This window comes from Carlito syrichta, unplaced genomic scaffold (assembly GCF_000164805.1).
Source record: "Carlito syrichta isolate Samal-C Ts95f unplaced genomic scaffold, Tarsius_syrichta-2.0.1 Scaffold126601, whole genome shotgun sequence".
Taxonomy (NCBI): Eukaryota; Metazoa; Chordata; class Mammalia; order Primates; family Tarsiidae; genus Carlito; species Carlito syrichta.
In genome coordinates, this window is record NW_007070697.1 from 182,455 (window position 1) to 201,480 (window position 19,026).

Consider the following 19,026-nt stretch of genomic DNA (forward strand, 5'->3'; position numbering starts at 1 on the left):
CCAAAAAGAATCTTGAAGGATAAGATTCTATGTCTTATTAGCAAGCTATGAGATTATTCCTAAGGGTTGATTATCACTGGCGCTCACTCTTACCAGCTAAGTTGTTTTCCTTCAGAATTAGAGGATGACCTCTACCTGACAGTCATAACTACATTTTAAAATATTTTTAATTATGATTTTTTACTAATTCAGAATTGCTTGAATTTATAAGTCCTAGCAATTTCCAAAGCTTAAAGAGAAATAGAAATTTGAAGTGTAGAAGTGTAGTAGAAATATTCATTTTTTTTTTTTTGCCACAACGTAGTGGGTTGCATCATTATTCTGCATTTTAGCTTGTCCATCTGTCTCATAAAAAGAGTTTCTATTACAGTTTTTAAGGAAAGCTGCCTTGAAATTATGTTTTTCATAAGCAACAAAGATTTTATCGGAGAAAAATCATTGCTATACCCTTTGGTAGAAACAGTAACTATTTATGGGAAAAAATAAGACTTTGATATTTATTTTTTGGGTATTAGGCTGGCACTTGATTATTACTTCTTAAAAATATCTGGGTACCAGAAAGTGCAGGGCACAGTAAAAGGTCTGGAGAAATTGTTGTTAACTAACTTAGCACCTTTGCTGTTTGAATAGTTAGGGAATATTTTGTGGATTTATATTTTTTTAGCAAAACTTTTTTTATAGGGCTGAAATTGAGACTATTTTTTAAAAGGCAATAACAATATTTTTTCAGATTATGCTATAAAGCCAGTTCTTTTATTTTAGTGTTTGCCAAGCTGGTATAAAGAGCACTGTTGATCTGTTAGGCTGAAGGGTTATATAAACCCTAGATGACTTAACATTTTAGTGTCAAAGATAAGTAGTATTTCTGGTTAGTGATATACATGTTTTTCTTCAGATAGTGTAGATAATATGTGAGCATTGTCTGATGAGATCCTTAGAACATTATTGTATGCTTTTGGAAAGTATAATTTTTAAACAAAACGGGAAACAGAGGCACATGCTTTACCCAGCTGTCACAGAATCAAAAAAACACGTTTATTTAATTATTTAATGTTTTAACCAATAGACACAATTATTTTTCTGTTTTCTTCATTATATTTGTTTGTCTTCTCATAGTTATTAATCATTGTTTTGTAAAATCTGGTTTGGTTTGATTCCTTTTCTTGTAAATCTACCACTTGAGCTAATATAGCTAAAGCATCTGACACAAGGCAGAATTGTCCTCTGATCACAGCTCTTGTTGCTATCTCCATCTGTTGGTATGAAGAAGTAGTGCTCTTGCCAGAGGAAGCAAGCTTATTTTAATTTTAGCAAAAACAAATTAAGAAAAAAGGAATTGTGCTGTTGGTGCATTTTCTTTCTTTGTGACAAAGTCAGTTGGAAGGTGCAAAACTATCACAGAAAGTCAGCTATTACGGACAAATTGCCTATTTTTTAAGGTTTCTTGTAGTGATATTAAAAGTGTCAAAGAGTTATTCAAAAATTAATGTATTAACTATGCCTAGATTCTTTATGACTTGTTCCTTAGAGAATTACAGAAAATTACAAATCATCTCAACTTTGTTCTTCAGTGTGGGGTCAGGCACCATTGTGCAACAATATTTTAATAGTGAGAAATCTCAAAAATCCTGACAGTCTTTGCATATTCACAGTTTCGTGGGCTTTTGCATCATTGCTTCTGAATTGCTAATGAAGAGCTCAATATAGCTTCTGATGCATTTCAGATATTCTGGGTGGTGACTGGCTAGAGTGTTACTGACATCACAACATACAGCTGTTGACTTTCTATTGTCTCTGAGTCCTCCTCGGCAAGTGCTTTTAGACTGCTCTAGCAGGCACTCCCAATGCCTGACTAATCAGCTGGATGTGTGTGCGGAGAGCTCTGTAGAGGAGCAATGCAGAGCATCAGTTTACAGATACTATGGAAAGTACATCTTCATTAACTCTGTATGATGAAGCAAATACCAATACAATGAAGGTATGTGACTCTTAATTTATTTGCTAAATTTGTATAAAAGGTAATAAAATATTTGAAGAATTACTTGTGTTCACTTAGTACCTTAATTTTTGTTAGAGGTATGTGTGATAAAATCCTTGTCATGTTCAAAATAAGAGCATTTTTTAAATGGTTTTTGTTTATCTTTGCAAAGATACATTTGTATAGGTTGATAAAACGAAAAGTAGGTATCATTTACTTATCCGCTGTAGCACCAATTTGTTCTCTCTTACCCCTCCGATTTTCAGTACTTCTTATGCCTTGCTGATAGAACAGTTTGCCTGTGTGCTAATTGGTATTTGTGTATAGCAGGACAAATTGTTAGTTAGAAAAATCACTTTTAGCTTCATCTTAAAACAGACATGCTGCATGGTTGTTCAATTTTCAAAATTTTGTTGTGGAATAAATACAGTGTCAATGAGACTCTTTTGGAAATTAAGAAACTAAGAACCTTGACTTTAAAAACTGATGTTAATTTTTATGTACCCTTTTTTGGGGTAAGAGGTGGAATAATTTTTGAACAGCTTATAACAGCAAAGCCTAGATCTGTCATTGCTATGATTAGCATAATCAAATATCACATCTCAAAAGAGCAAATGCTAATCAAACTATGTAATTTTTGAGGAGTATCTCGTTTCTAATTATATAGTCTTAAAACTTTGACATTTACTTTAATATTTTGATTCCTCAAAACTGGAATCTCATCATATAAGTGATACTGAATAACTGAAAAATGTACATTAGTGTATAACTGAATTGTCTGGAAGGTTTTTGAGAGTTTTTGCTTTTATCCTGGAATTAGCTAAAATTTTAACAGGATTTTGAACTGCTATATTTTGAATTCCTCCCCCTTCATAAATGACACAATTATTTTGTTTTATAACTCATCTCTCTTTGGAAGAGATAGGAAGAAAATCACTAAATGGCCTTTTATCACTGCTAAATATCATTGCTCTTTCTTTTGTCTGTTTCTGACTCTCAACTGCGTAAGTAATTGGGGTCATGAAAATATTAATAGCTATTGTTAAAATTAGGGTTTTTTATCAGGTGCATGGTTTCAACCTAATGCCAAGAGAAATTCACCATTATTTCTTTTTTAAGCTTCAGATTTTGTTTTATATTGAGAACTAAATGAAAATAAGCAACACATCCTCTCTATTCTTACCTACAACTGCTTTTATCCATCTTTTGTCACATTCTACTTTTCTCTTTTATATACCTTTCCTCATTTTCATTTGTTCTTTCATGTAGGTTTCCGTTTGTCTGCCACCTTCCCCTCCCTCTCTTTCTGTTTGACTTTCTGAGGATTTGTTCCTTCTCCATTTATATCTTCTTTCTCCCTCTCCCCACCCATTTCTGTCTCCTTTTCCTTCTTCATTTGTCTTTCCCACTTTGTCTTAGTCTCATTTTGCTCTATCTACCTGGTGTTGTCTCAGGTCTCTCCCTTTTTCCCTCTCTGATTGAATCAGCCTTAACATTTCTCTTTTCTTTCCTGTATGTCTCTTTCTCTTGTTTCTGTCTTTCCTTTTTTGCCCATCCCTCACTCTCCATCTCCCTCTCCACGTCTGTTGTCTGCCTCCCTGACTGCTGTTTCTGTCTGTCTCTTTTCAGCCTGTCTCTCTCCCTCTGGGTGCTCTGCTCCCTTTCCCACCCTACCCCCAGATTTCTCTCTCTTTCCTGTCTAAGCTTCACTTACACACATACATTCTTCAAATTTTTATTCTCAGGCAGGTTTTCAGTTTTCACTGGAACCTACTTCAGCACTTGACTTTTAATTTTGGGGGGTTAATTAATAACTATTATTAAGTACATTTTAATTTATGTTAAACCTTGCACTTTCTAAATAAACTACTTGGTAAATAATTAAATGCCATATTTTAAATAAACATGGTATACCCTTTGCTTGATTTTGTTTTTTTTTTAATTTTTAGAAACTTGTGCTTGAGATCTTATAAGTGGGTTGAAATTACCACATATTGAAATCATTATTTAAAGCATTTTGTTTGTCTCCAGAAATATACGTTAGGGAATTGTTTTCCTCTTAAAGGATTTTTCTGTTCATTTTTAAGAGTTATAGAAAGCCGTTAAAATTTTTTCCTTTTCATGATACTTAAGATAGTATCCCACTTCATAATTATATTCCAGGTTATGGGTAAACTTGTATTTTTTAACACTTGCATGGCCTTTTTTATACCGTCTGTGCTTTTCAAATCTTTTAACAGTGAATGTATGCTAGGATGTTCTTGTTTTGTTTTTAACTTACTTTGAAATTATTATAGATTCACAGGAAGTTGCAAAAATAATACAAAGAGGTTCCATGATGTTTTAAAATTGTTTTCTTCAAGATTTTGTATTTTGTATCTCAGTAATAAAAATAGTCTGAAGAACAAAAGCAAACTTAGCATTTACCTGCTTACATAATCGCAGACCTAACGACTTTTCTCATATTGTTTTCCTTCCATTTTATAAAGCAGATTAAGACAGCAGTTTGATGAAGGCATAGTACGTAGTAATAGCACTGTGGCTGTGTGATAGCTGACATCGAGCTATTAGGAAAGAAATTAGACTGGCAGGTATCAAGTTATATATGTGAAGTATATTCCAGACACAAGGAAACATGTATTAGATGAAAGTCTTTTCAGGGCTAAATTAAATGTCATTTTCACATATGGCTCTCCTTCCTTTTAAATGATGTGGCACTTCTTATTTCCACTTTCTTTTGATGTCTCTACTGCTTTATGTGGTTATCTTCTCTGTACTATGATCATACTCTGGTTGTATGAGACACAAGGTAAGGATTAAATAGAACCCAAAAAAATCATCACTTGTGTATATCTTGCCATACCTCCACAGCTGACCAACCCTCATTCTGATTGATACATGTCTTTAATACAGCTAATATAATAATTCTTATTTTTTCCAAACTAAGTTCCTCTAAGCCTTAGAGTTACACAGAAGTACTTAATAAATAGAGAAAAGCCTGAAACCCAGTTGATATCTCTCTGCTTAACCTCATCTTCTCACTGGAACAAAGCAAGTTTATATACATATATATTTTCAGGACTAAGTTCTCCAGAAGCGTGTACACGAATCCTACTTAACAACTCTTATTTTATATTTTATACACACATGCATTCTCTCTCACACACACTCACACACACACACACACACACACACACACACACACACTATATAATAAAATAAATAAACTTGGATAATATAATCTACCACATCATGTAATATACAAATCTGTCACATATAAATATATTATGGATGTCATTTTGTTATGAACATATTTTTTATATATGCATGCATGCCTAACATATGTATTTAAACATATATATTTATATACAAGATAAACAAGGGTTGTTAATAGAATTCATGTGCAGTCTTCTGAAGAACCAAGAAACCCCCAAAGGCACATGTAAAACTGTCTGTGAACATACATGTGTGAGTAAGCACATGTGCAGGCTGTATTTCTGAGGTGAGAATCCTTGGGTTTAATAAGATTTTCAAGAGGGATCTTTTCATGACCTAAAAATAGTTGAGAATTACTGCTTTATAGTGTTTATAAGTCATTGCTCAATCTGCTATGTTAATTTAAAATTTTCTCTCTTTTCATTTATTTTCAAATGCTTAGAAAGCTATGTGGTTGCCTCCTGCAATGGCAGGCACTTCCGCAGACACAGTTTTTTCAAGTAGTTTGAAAATATGCAGTGACTAATTATCAAGTCAGCAAGGTAAGATAGCAGAATATTTTATTATCCTGGTACTTTCAAAGTGCTGACTAAACCCCAGCTCCCTTAACAAGTAGAAAATGAATGACAACAAAAATTGAAGACTATATGCCCCCATTGAGCTCCAATGAGACAAGTGTAAAGAAAGCAAAAGAAATGTATTAAATGTTATTAATTACTAAAACAATTTGATATAGACATAGCTAGGAAATAAGGAAAGAAAGCCATAAAAAAGTCAAATCTAAAATGTGTTAGACCCTTTGAATTTTTTCACTTTGTGCAAAGCCATAGGAAGTTGAGCCAATTAAATTGTACAGAACTTTAGGTACTTTACAGAGAAGTTATATCTGCTAGCTCTTCACGTAGTGTACAGTGTGAACTTCGAGAGACCGTGAGCTTCTCAGCAGTGTTCACCAAGACCCAGCAGCAGCACCTTGAAGCTGTAAAATTGCTCGTACTTTGTTGTACACATCCTTTTATAGAGTATGAAGGTAGGCGATGGCAACTGAAAGACAACACCTGTTCTATCTCAAGCTGTTTTTAAGCTATTTTTACTGACCATGAAATGCTCTTTGAAAGAAAAAATAAAACCTTTTTGAGCCCTTTCCCCCTGACATAGTCCCTAGGTGCTTTCTTGAGAGAGGACTGTGATCCTTTGTTAGAAGGGATGTAGCTGGCAATTCAAGAAGTGAAGGGTGGCACATTAGTAGTTATAAAACAGAATGTCTGCCAATTGTAACCTAAATTAAAACCCTTTAAAGGAAACCGATTTTTGGAGTAAGAAGGAAATGGGTCATGTTAGATCTACTGATTCAAATGCCGGACAGTGTGAAGTTTCACATGTCAAGCCATCAAAGAACTGTGGGATGGATTAGATAAAAGTGCCAGGAGCCCAGCGTGAGTTTTGCTAAGACTCTCTGATGATAGAGCTTTGCACCTTTAAGACCGGTACAGGTTTTTCATTGTGACCCAATGACAAAAATCAAATGGTAGTCATGGGTAAAATGTGCGTGGAGATAAATTCATTAGTTATATTTGTAGTGCAGAGAAAAATATATTAAATGTAAAGAATTTTGAAAGAGTAAAGGAAACGCCACATCAAAGTCATGCTAAAATACCATAAAGACTGAGAATTTCTTATAGGATGGCCCAGCCCTTGCCAGAATCTATGTAAAGCATATGCCTACTTATTGATAAGCTTGGGAATGACTGAATAGAGAAGCTGGGAATATGCTTATTATATTGTTCACCTTTATTTATGAACTGTAAACTACAGACATTATCATTTTATGAACATAGCATGAAGTACATTAGTAAATGTAACCATGTGAGACTAGATTATGCAAAACGTTGATACCTGCAATGACTTTTGATACCAGATAACATGGAGTTAGGACAGACAAGTCCATACAAGACTGCCCTTTCTTCAGACACCAGGCTACCCTTACTTCTAAACAGCTGGCTATAAATTTGGAGATTCCCACTACCCCTTCAGTTTGATTCACTAGAATGACTCACAAAACTCAGGAAAACACTGTACTTACTGTTACAGTTTTATTGTAGCAAAAAGATACAAATCAGAATTAGCTAAAAGGAGAGACACATAGGGCGTTGTCTGAGAGGATCCCAAATGCAAAACTTTCATTGTTCTCTCCCCATGAAGTCAGTAACCTGTTATCTTTCCTTCACATTGATATGTGACAATATGTAGAACATTGCCAATCAGAGATGCTCACCCAAGCTTCAGTGTTCAGAGTTTTTATTGGAATTTCATTATATAGGCATGCTTAATTTAATCACTGGCCATGCAGCTGAATTCAGTCTCCAGCCTTCCTTCCCTAGAAGTCATATGACTCAGAGCCCCAACCTCCTAATTATACGATTAGTCCCTATCCTGAATCATCTTCTTAACATTATACTATGTTGTTGCCCACTTAAGTTAGCTCATTAGCATAAACTAGCAGGACCCCCCATGAATGACAAAGGCACTTCTATCATTCCAAAAATTCTTACAATTTGGAGGCTACCTACTAGAGACAAAGGACGGCCAACGTGTTTATTATACAATGCCTTATTCTCCAATTATTGATAATGTCTTTGGTGTCCTGAATATGCAAAGTAATTTACTTTTATTGTTTATGAGTTAACTCTGAGATCAAGAATGAATAAATAGATGTTTCTCCCTCTAACCAGTCCCTTCTGACTGATTTCATAGCTTAAAAGCATCTCTAAACAGATAATAAACTATTTAAAGAATGAATTATAATCAGTTCAAGCTCTCCTGTCACATCGTCATCCATAACTCAGTTTCCAGGATTCTAAACCTTTTGAATATTCTTTATTTATTTCCCAAAGCATGGTCAGATAGTAAGACCAGCCTTTTTCATTTCTCTGTGTAATATTTAAGAGAGATTTTTGCAATATGCCAAATCTTATTACAACCTGACTTATTTCATATATATAGGAGCTTTCTGCATAATCCTGGACTATGATAGGTTCAGAATTAAGGCAAAATACATTTTACAGTCACTAGCACTATATTAGGAGGTAATTAATATAGCCTTCGGGTATAGAGTTACATTAATGGCTCTGACTTAATTGCACTGTCTCTTGTATCTACCCATATCCCCAGGATTCTCCAAGAGCTCTTCCATGAGCTCACGAACAGCCTTTTCATGGTCTTTCAGTTGTGTCCTGTGGCCTACTGCCCACTACCACTTTTGCTAATGCTTGCCATAAATTTGCTTGTGTCTCTGCCAAGGTTGTATCTCTATTCCCAACGTTGTTGGTCTTCAGAATGCCATATTCTCTAGAGTGTTCTATGCACCCGCACCAATTCTCTAGAGTATTCCATACCACCATGGACAAGCCCTTCCCCCATTTCTGTGCTTAGCATAGTCACCTGGGTAGCATGAACTGCTTGTCTCCCATATCTCCATTAGTGTTGTCTAATGAAAACACTCCCTTTGACTTTTTTTTTTTTTTTTTTTTTTTTTGAGTTGGAGTCTCTCTGTCGCCCAGACTGGAGTGCAGTGACCGCTCCTGGCCACCACAGTCTCGACCTGCTGGGCTCCAGTGATCCTTCCGCCTCAGTCTTCCAAGTAGCCGGAATTACAGGCATGCGCTACCATGCCCGGCTGATTTTTTGATTTGTTGTAGAGATGAAGTCTCGCTGCCCAGGTGGGTCTTGAACCCGCGGACTCAGGCAATCCACTCACCTCAGCCTCCCAAAGACACAGGATTACAGGCTGAGCCACCGAGCCCGGCTACCTTTGGCTTTTTTGACTTAGACTAGAATCTCTGCTACATGAAGATATTTGCAGAGTTCTTTTAGTACTCTAGCATCCCTAATTTCCAACTTTTTGTTTTGATTTGGCACTTTTGGTTAGATTTCTTAAGTCAGATAATAATATGTCAGATCTAAATGGTTGTTAAAGGACCTTTAACCTGATTTGTAGCCAAGTAGCACCTGAGCTTTCACATTTAGATTGCTCTCATTTCAATGACCTAGTCAACAAATTGGAGAAACCCTCAGTTTTGTAGTCTATAGACTTCTCCTTAGAAGGACTGCACCAAAACAGTCCTAGATGTTGTAGTTAATGAACCTCCCCTTAGTGACTTACCCACTATTCTCCCCAAGCCCTCCAGCCATCCTAACTTCCTCACTTCTAGAAAATAATGTTCCAGGTGAAAGAGAAAAATCATTTATTACTTATGAATTCCCCCAGTCTCCTACCACATTTCCTTCAGTTTCTGAGGATAATGAATAATACATTTAGGACTTATTCCCCATTTGTGCTTCTTACTCCCATTTTCTCATTTCATCCCACTTCTTTATTGTTTCCTTCTTCTTATCCTTTTTTCTCCGAAGCCTCCAGCCTCTTTCCCTTCTTTCAGTACTAGGCTCCTGTGGCCTTTCCACACTTTCCATCCTGATAGTCTTTCTTTAATTTTGTGTCTCCTGCTAACTTTGTTGTCAAAGCATGTAGACTCTTTTTGGCTCTCCACCACTTATCTACTCAGTTATTATTTTTTAAAGTGACAAGATCTTACAGTGCTATCAAGTTGGTCTCGAACTCCTGGCCCCAAGTATTCTTCCCACCTCAGCGTCCTGAGCAGCTGGGATTGCAGGGGCAAGCCACCACACCCAGCTTCAGTGTTCTCTAGGATTTCTATGCCAAACCCACTTTTTTTCTTACTCAGTGATGACTCCTGAAATTTCATCTACATTGGTAATTCAAAACTTCAATCTATACAATGATTCTCCCCAAGTTAATAGCATCAACTCTGCCTTTTCTCCTGCACTCCAGATCTACCGAAGTGTCCTGAAGACATCCTAAATTTACCATAAGCAAAACTGAAATTCTTATTCTGCCACCATATCTTCTTTTTCCCCTCCTATATTTCCTGTATTTGTGTATCAAGCACCAGTGTCTTTTCTTATAGCTCTTTCAACTATCCTAGTTGGAAGGAGAACCAGCTATTTCCCTAACTTTTCCCTGACTACTTCCATAATGAATTTGCTTCCCCCAGTTAGTTACTTTGTTATCTTAACCTATTCATTTCTAAATGCAGATAGGTAGTGGATAATAGTAAGGGCTCTGGGTCCAGACTACCTGAGTCCAAATCCTAACTCCACCCCCTTACTAGTCTTGCTACTGGCAAGCTATTTAATTTTTTCTCTGCCTCAGTTTTCCTCATCTGCAAAATGGGAATAATGAGAGTATTTACATAACACAATTTTTAAGAGAATTAAATGAGTAAATACACTTAAAGCATTGGGAATAGTACTTAGTAAATACTAAGTAGCTACTTAGGGATTTGCTATTAATATTATTAGTTTCAAAGCACATGTTACAGCAGTAATTATTTTGTTATTTTGTCTCTGCACTAGAATGTAAGCATTTTGGGTTCTAGGATATGTGGAAATAAAATTCACTGTTGTATACCTAGTAACTAGAATGGTGCTTAGTATATGGTATCCAATTAGAATATTTGAATGAGGCTGGGCATGGTGGTTCAAACCTGCAATCTGTATCTTTGGGAGCCCAAGGAGGGAGGATCCCTTCAGCCTAGGAGTTCAAGACCAGCCTGGGCAAGATAGTGAGATCTCATCTCTACCAAAAATAAAAAATAAATTAGCCAAGCTTAGTGGTACACACCTGTAGTCCCAGCTGCCAGGGAGGTTAAGGCAGCAGGATCACTTGATTCCAGGAGTTTGAGGCTGCAGTGTGCTGGGATCGCGCCACTGCACCAACCTGAGTAACAGAATAAAACCGTGTCTAAAAAAAAAGATAGATAGATACACACATATATGTATACGTATATAAAATAATATGTGAATGAATGAATGAAATCTCTATTCTCCTTTTCAGCTTTCCCCTTTAAATCCTTTGCGTGAACCCTAGTCAGTTTCATCACAACTGTCAACATTTTTGCTTGCTAGAACAGGGTCAATATTGTAGCTAAAATCTTTCTCCATGGTTTCTCTTAAAACATGTTCTGTTACATAGCTTTCTGTCCTTCTTGGGATCAAAACTAAATATCTAATCCTAATTTCAAATGTATTCACATTTTTGAAGCTATTATTTATTTTTAGAGCATTTTTAGTGAAAAATATCTAGACCAAAACAGGAATATTATAATGCTTAGTACACACAAGTACACACATACTTACCACACAAAATTAACAATTGCTAACCTTTTGTCATATTTGCTGCTGATCTTTTTTTAAAAAATAAAATAATAGAGACGTGAAAGTCTCTTTTCTATCTCACCTGAATCCTTTACCTTTCCCTCTCCAGAGGGAATTACTAACATGTGATAGGTGTGTACCCTTCTCATCCATGCTTGTGTGGTTTCTAAATTTTTACATAAGTTGCATTCTGTGATAGGGATTATTCTGCCTTTTCACAATCTGACATTCTTCTTGGGACTTACGTTGGTTACCTATTCCTTTAGTGTATTCTTCTTAATTGTCTCATTGTATTGTGCAACATGCATATACCATAGTAGATTTTAGGGTGAAAAGAAAAATCAATTTCCCTATTAATACATTTGTCTTTCTCACTCTTTGTTTTAAATAAAGCTATGTAGTGAATAATTTTGTACATGTCTCCTCGTATACAGGTGTGAGTCTCCTTGGTGTATAGATCTAGAAATGGAAATGTTGGGCCATAGGATATGTGGAATTAAAATTCATTTTTTGTCATAAATTGTTTTCTAAAGTGAACTCAGTGTATGAGAGGTCCCATTCCCCCACGTTCTTGCCAGTGCTAAACATCATCAAATTTTTTGTCTTCAACCCCAATTTATAAACTTTATTTTATTTCATATCAGTGGGATTCTTTTTCTGTCTTCTCATTTGTCCACTCAGAATGCAGCACATTCATGTAACACTTTTCCTCTCAATATAACTTTTCCCCTAAAAGTAATGTTTCAAATAGTCTATAAGACTCCATTAATAAACTATTCCCTCTCATTCTTCAGCTACCAAAAATATTTTCCTCTAACAATACTCTCTTAAAATTATTTTGTGTATTTGTAAAGTGTCACCATTAGCCTATTTAGGTTTTAACAAACTCTTTTAGGTCAAGGTCATTTATTTTATTTGTTAAGTGTCACCATTAACCTACTTAGGTTTTAACAAACTCCTTTAGGTCAAGATCGTTCATTGTCTTCACACCGATATTCATTGCAGCTACAGTGCTTTCTGTGATTATTCAGTGTGTTTTAGTTGAATGACAGTAATTGTTGATAAATCACATAGACATTGAGCTTTTTGAAATGTCGATGCTTATATTTTTGTTCAAGTGGCTGATAAGTGACTCTGAGAATGTGAATTTCCACTATTTTGAAATACAGCATAAACAGTTTTCTTTGTTTTTCTTTCTGGGGATGTTTGACCAGTTTGGTTGTGCCAATTTATAACCTTAAGATAAATTTAAGGTTAGGGAGAAACATATGTGTTACTTATGTGCATTTAATTTTCTTAAGAAATGTGCCCACCTGGTTATATTTCTGTCTCTAAGGGAAGAAACATAACATCTTTTTCCACCTAATGAAACGGCATTGGATAGGTAGGTAGTAATGAGGGAACAACAACACTGTACTTTGCCAAATTCTATTTATTTTTTTTTTCCCAAATTCTATTTAGATAACTTCAATAGTGTAACCTTTTTTCGTCTCAGTATTTTTGTGAAGAATTAGATTAAAAGACTTTTTTACCTGTGGTAGCCAGATTTATTTCCCACAAATAAATTTTTTTTGTTGACCTAAATAATGTAAACTGGTTTTCATTATATAAAATTAGAATTTTTTTTTTGGCTACCTAATTTTTTTTCTGGTGCTAATGGAACCAAAAATTAGGCCCCAGGCATAATAAAGTGATTTGAATTATTAGTATCAATATTGCATTTTTGTTACTGAAAATTCTATCTGAAATTTTTACTGGGGAAACTACTTCTCTTTAGACTGCATATATTTTAGTTTGCCTTTGCAAATGTTGGTTCTGATATTACCATGCTTTATTACATTGAGAAAGATACTTAACTATGCATATTTATCATTTGTAAGCTACTGGCTTACAGTTATTTCTAATGGTTTACATTGTTCCTTAACCACAAACTCTGAATCCTCATTGCCATTCAGATTTACATAGTTGTTAGGCATCATCATGAGTAAGGGAGATTGAGAGAAACTGAATGGTTACGTAATTCCTGGCAGTTCTGATACAGTTGTGATTAGTCTTATTAACCATTAATACAAAGTTAATAGTACTCTCTTCCTCTGCAAAAAATACAATACATAGCTCCTATTCATGTGAAAAGTATAAATTGACTTTCCATCTTAAATCCATTATGAAGGATTTTCCACATGTCGTAATTACTCTTGAAGTAAAGATGCTTCATAAAAACAAATTGCTCCTCTTCATGGCACATTTGAATAATGATACAGCATTGCAGGTAAGAGCCTGGAATGGAGCACTAGGTCACTCCCATTCAAAACCTGGGTTCCCACACTTACTAGCTGGATGACCTTGGACAAATTACTTAATTTCTATGTGCCTTACTTTCCTAATCTGTTGTAAGACAGGGGTAATAATAGTACATATTTCTTGGACTTGTTGTGAGCTTTAAATGAATTCATTATGAAAGGCATTAGAACAGGGCTGGGCACATGGTAAGCTGTACATTAGTATTCATTTTTTGGTAGTAGTTACTTGTGTTTTTTTGTAATTTTCCTGTTCCTGTCATTTCCCTATTCCTCTTTTTTTAACCCTTTGATTTATAAGAACTTTTAAAAATATTTTGACCCTTTTGCATTAGAAATAGTTCATTTATATCATTTGCATTTTAATCTATGTTTTCACACAGGAATTTTAAAACTTTGTTGTAAGCTTTATAGCCATTTGCCTTTGATGGCTTCTAGATTTCTGTCATGCTTGGGAAGGACTTTCCCACCCAATGATTACAAAAACTTCCTATCCTAATTCATTCATAGTTTTACTTTTTTAAGGTTATGATCTTTAATTTTACCTGTAATTCCCTTTGGTTATGGTTCCAGGTAGGTGTCTTCATTTTTGTGCATATGTAACTGAAGGTTTTGTTATATATATGTATACACACACACACACACACACACACACACACACACACACACACACACATATACACAAACACACACACACACTTGTGATGTTTCTCCATTGTCTCCCTGGAAATAGAGAAACTGCATGTACTCAAATCTCTGACTCATTTCAAGTAAATAATATGTTAGCAATTGGAAGACTTTTTTCAAAGTTGAATTAATTTGTGCACATATATCCATCTCTGTTAGGTTGAGACAGATTCTGAGAATTTTGATTTTTAAATATGAGTAACAATAGAGACTGAGATGCTTGTGCTTAGTCTGTCTACTATAGAAATTTCCCAAATTCTTTTAAGTTTCTTAGTGTCTGTTAGTTACTATACAGCTATTAGTTACGTTTGGGTGGTATATTTAACTGACTAAACGCTTTGGCAGAGACATGTGCCATGTGTGTCCTGTGGCTTCCTATACTTGACACGTACATCCCACACAACCTTTGGTAAAACCTAGAAGCATAAGGAGGCTTCATGTCCAGATAGAAAGGTTTTTGTTTTTGTTTCTTGGTGAGTATCTAAAGCTGGAACATTCCTTTTGCTTGAAGACTTGGAGAGGAAAAGCATTTTACTTAAAATAAGTACTTGAATATTTTAGAGAAGAATGCAAAGTTTGTGTGAATTTTTAATGTTCAATTAGTAACCTCAAAAATGAGAGCCCCTTGAGTCCATGCCCCAATGCAAACACACAACACACCTCATGCATGCACACCCTCCCTCCGATATACATAAACACAGATTCTAGTGTTTATTCTCCTTTATTGAGCCTTGCAAGGTATATATACAAAAAGATTGAAGGTATACAAAGAACTGTGCACAGTGGTTGGCCTGCTGTTAGTCTACTGTTGTGCAGGGTGTGGGAGCCACGACACAGCAAATTCAGCTTCAGCCAGCTCTTAGCCTGGAGTGATTCTGACTGGAAAAGAGCTAACATTTTTTGAAGTGCCTACTCTGTAATAGAGGCTTTGGTGAGTGCTTTACATTTAAATTAGTTAATCCTCACAACAAACCCATGAGCTAGATATTCTTTTTCCCACTTCACAGATCAGAAAACTGCAACTCAGGAGATTACATAATTTACCAAAGACACAAATGGCAAAGCTGAGATTTAAATTTAGGTCTAATGCTAGAGCACTTGCTCTATTAGGCCATTGCCTCCTTCCTGGGCAATAACTGGTCATTTTTATTCTGAATCACTCATTTATTTAATCTGTTGTCAAATGATTTGGCATATGGCAAGTTTTTGCCACACATATTGATTGTGTGACTTTTAACAAGTCATCAGACTTCTGGGAGCTAATAACTTGGGCGCTGAATTATAACATTGGACCAGGTGGTCTCTAAAGTTCACTGGAACCCTAAGGGAATCTTCTGAGGTTTTTGCCTCTTCAGTTGTGCCCCTTCCTCACTCTTCTCTGCAGCTGTTGTTGTATCTAGTGTCATATTTGTTTCTTCATGGAGTAAAACCTTGCTTTTATAGGAATGCATGATTAAATCCTAAAGTCACTTTATGAAGAACACATAAAGAATTTGGCAGTGAGTGCTGCCATCTTGTGTCTACCATTTTGTGAGGGGAAAAAACCTAAAATTGGGAAAAATTTATCTGAAGGATTTTTGTTTTGTTTTTGGTAGAACTTAAAAAACCCCATTCATTTGATTTAGTTGCTGAGGGACCATGGTCAGAGTGAGATGACACAATGTCAGTTAAAACAAAGTTTGATATTTGTTTATGATACCCCTTTTTCTATTTATTATCCCAGTGTCAAATTAGATGTGAAAACTAATATAAAGATATATCAGAGTTTTAAATTATTATATTTCAAAATGGTTTTTGAAGAGATAGTGTAAGATTTTAATTTCTCTATGATGCATGCTTGACTGTGCCTTATTTTAATCTTTGTTTTTGATTCAGGGGGTACATAGGCATTTTTCTTTTCTTTTTTTTTTTTTTTTTTTTTTTTTTTGAGTTGGAGTCTCACTCCGTCACCCAGGCTGGAGCGCAGTGGCATGCTCACAGCCACCCCAGCGTTGACCTGCTGGTCTCAGGAGATCCTTCCACCTCAGCCTTCCAAGCAGCTGGAACTACAGGCGCGTGCTACCATACTCGGCTAATTTTTTGATTTATTGTAGAGATGAGACCTCGCCAAAGTGCCCAGGCGTTCTCAAACCCGTGGTCTCAGGCAGTCTCCTCACCTCAGCCTCCCAAAGTGCTAGGATTACAGGCTTGAGCCACCACACCCAGCCCACAGGCATTTTTCTTACATGGATATACTATGTAGTGGTGGAAATTGATCTCTTGGTATTCAGACCTCCATATGCTCAGTTATTGTACTATTCCGTTTATTGACAACAAAGCTGTCAAAGAAAGATGCAAGAACTATAGCTATGAGGTATTCATTTGTATCAAATAAATATACAATGAAACTGACTTTAAAATATGACACAGAGAACTTTGGCATTGATCTTTTAGGTATCATTAAAAATAGGCATTCTAGCCGGGCTCGGTAATTCAGCCTGTAATCCTGCGCCTTTGGGAAGCTGAGGTGAGTGGATTGCCTGAGCCCACGGGTTCGAGACCCGCCTGGGCAGCGAGACCTCATCTCTACAATAAATCAAAAAATCAGCTGGGCATGGTAGTGCATACCTGTAATTCCGGCTACTGGAAGGCTGAGGCGGAAGGATCGCCGGAGCCCAGCAGGTCGAGGCTGCGGTGGCCGGGAGCGGCCACTGCACTCCAGTCTGGGCGACAGAGTGAGACTCCAACTCAAAAAAAAAAAAAAAAATAGGCATTCTGCCCTTTATAGGCATTTTCTTCTAATAGACAGTGTGAGTTTTACTGTTTGAATGTTAAATGACTTACAAAAGCCTTTTGTTCTTTTGTACTTTTGTACTTTTACAAATCTAGAATGTGATTATTATTTAAAATCTCAAGTCCACAGAGTTACAGCTCTGGAAGAAAAGTCTAAAAATCATAGTTCTTGGAGTTAAAGTGTTTCTTATTGTGATCTTTTTTTTTCCTCCTTATCTACAGTTGCTATCTCAATTACAACACTGATCACATTGTAGCTTCTCGTTACATAACGTTTCCCTTCTTTCTCTCCTCCTGTCTTTTACTGATAACTCTCTTGGACTCAGTAACTTATTCAAGTTCACATAACTAATGTATGTCAGAATTCCCTATTACTAAATGTTCTGACTCTTGTTTAGGACAAGAAAATAATGAAACCACAGACAGTAATATTTTTAATTTCTAAATTACTGTGGAGTATTCTATTTCCTTTGGCTATTTCATTAAAATGGTTTCTTTTGTTTTAATTTTAGGCCACTGAAAAGTATGATATATCTGATCCAAGACAGTCTATTCCAGTCCAGAAATCTACAGTGGTGACAAGGACATGGGACTCCTCCTGCCAGATTACAACTGGTTCAATACAATTGACATCCTGGCTGACAACTGTGAAAAGGAACCTTGGGTTATTTTATTTCATTTTTGTGGGACACCACAATCCCAAATCCATATTACACATCAGGTAATAGTCTCCTGTCATTCAAAAAACACATCCTTTTTTTCTTCCAAAACCTTAGGTATAAAAGTCACAGAGCCAGAGTATTTTAAGTAACTTCCCCACCTTCTTCCCCCTTTGCAACTTTATTGTTTTCAAAACGAACCAGTTAACTTGGTATGGGATATAATAAAAGAAGACATTTTTAAAAATCCAGCTTAATCTACCTGTGACTTTAGGATCTTTTTCTCTTTGACTTTTTCTTTTAACTTTCCAGATGTATACAACAGTTCCTAAAATCTGTTTAGATTTTTAATTGCAAAACATTTTTTCAGGAAATAAGCTCTTTAATTTTTCAAATTGATATAAAGAAAATAAGTTCTACTGGTGTTTTTCCCCCGAAGATTTTATTATGAAAATTTTCAGAAATTCAAAAAAGTTGAAAGAATTTTATAACCCTTGGTTTTATGTGTAAAATATACTTGCTATAGCTGGTATCTCTCTGTTCTGCTATACATTCATTCTTTTGTTTTAATTTTTTTTATGTATTTCAAAATAAGTTGTTTATGCCAAATTCGACTGTTCTTAATAAATTTTTCACGTCTTAAAATGACAACTCCCTTTAGGCTTAATCTCTGATACATTCCTATTTATTATCCAATGTGAAGTGTTGAAGTTCCTAGTGTTTTTTTTAAACTCATTAGTGACGTGAAATATATTGTCATCTTATATAACTGATTGCCTATGGATTCCATATTCTAAAGTATCTGATAATACATGTTGTTTGGCATTGAATCACGTAAGTCAGGAGAGTTTTCAGTGGTTTTCTTTTTTTTTTTTTTTCCCTATCATTGAACATAGTTAACCCAGATTTATAAGTGTGTTTTATATTGAATGTTACTTTTTTTTTATTACTTCCTTTGGGAATAAAGGTTAATTTAAGAAATTGGATTTTAGGAATCCAGATAAAAGCTATGACAGGATAAGTTTTTTTTACAAGATGTGCTCATAATATCTCTTTAAGAGGAGAAAAATATTTCTAATGTTATCTAAATATATATATATAACTCTCTAATCATTATCTTTCATCATAATCTGACTCATTTCTTAAGAATTTTCACAAGTAAAGTGTGCATCAAAATCATCTC

General features: G+C 35.3%; 1 protein-coding gene across 1 annotated transcript in view; it reads left to right on the plus strand.

Annotated features, from left to right (window-relative positions):
* Positions 1–1,632: 1,632 nt before the first annotated feature.
* Positions 1,633–19,026, plus strand: part of R3HDM1 (R3H domain containing 1) — a gene marked incomplete at its 3' end in the record, with an annotated part of 61,187 nt that continues 43,793 nt past the window's right edge. The window contains exons 1-2 of the mRNA XM_008048761.2: positions 1,633–1,978; positions 17,697–17,905. The remainder of the gene's footprint in view (positions 1,979–17,696; positions 17,906–19,026) is intronic.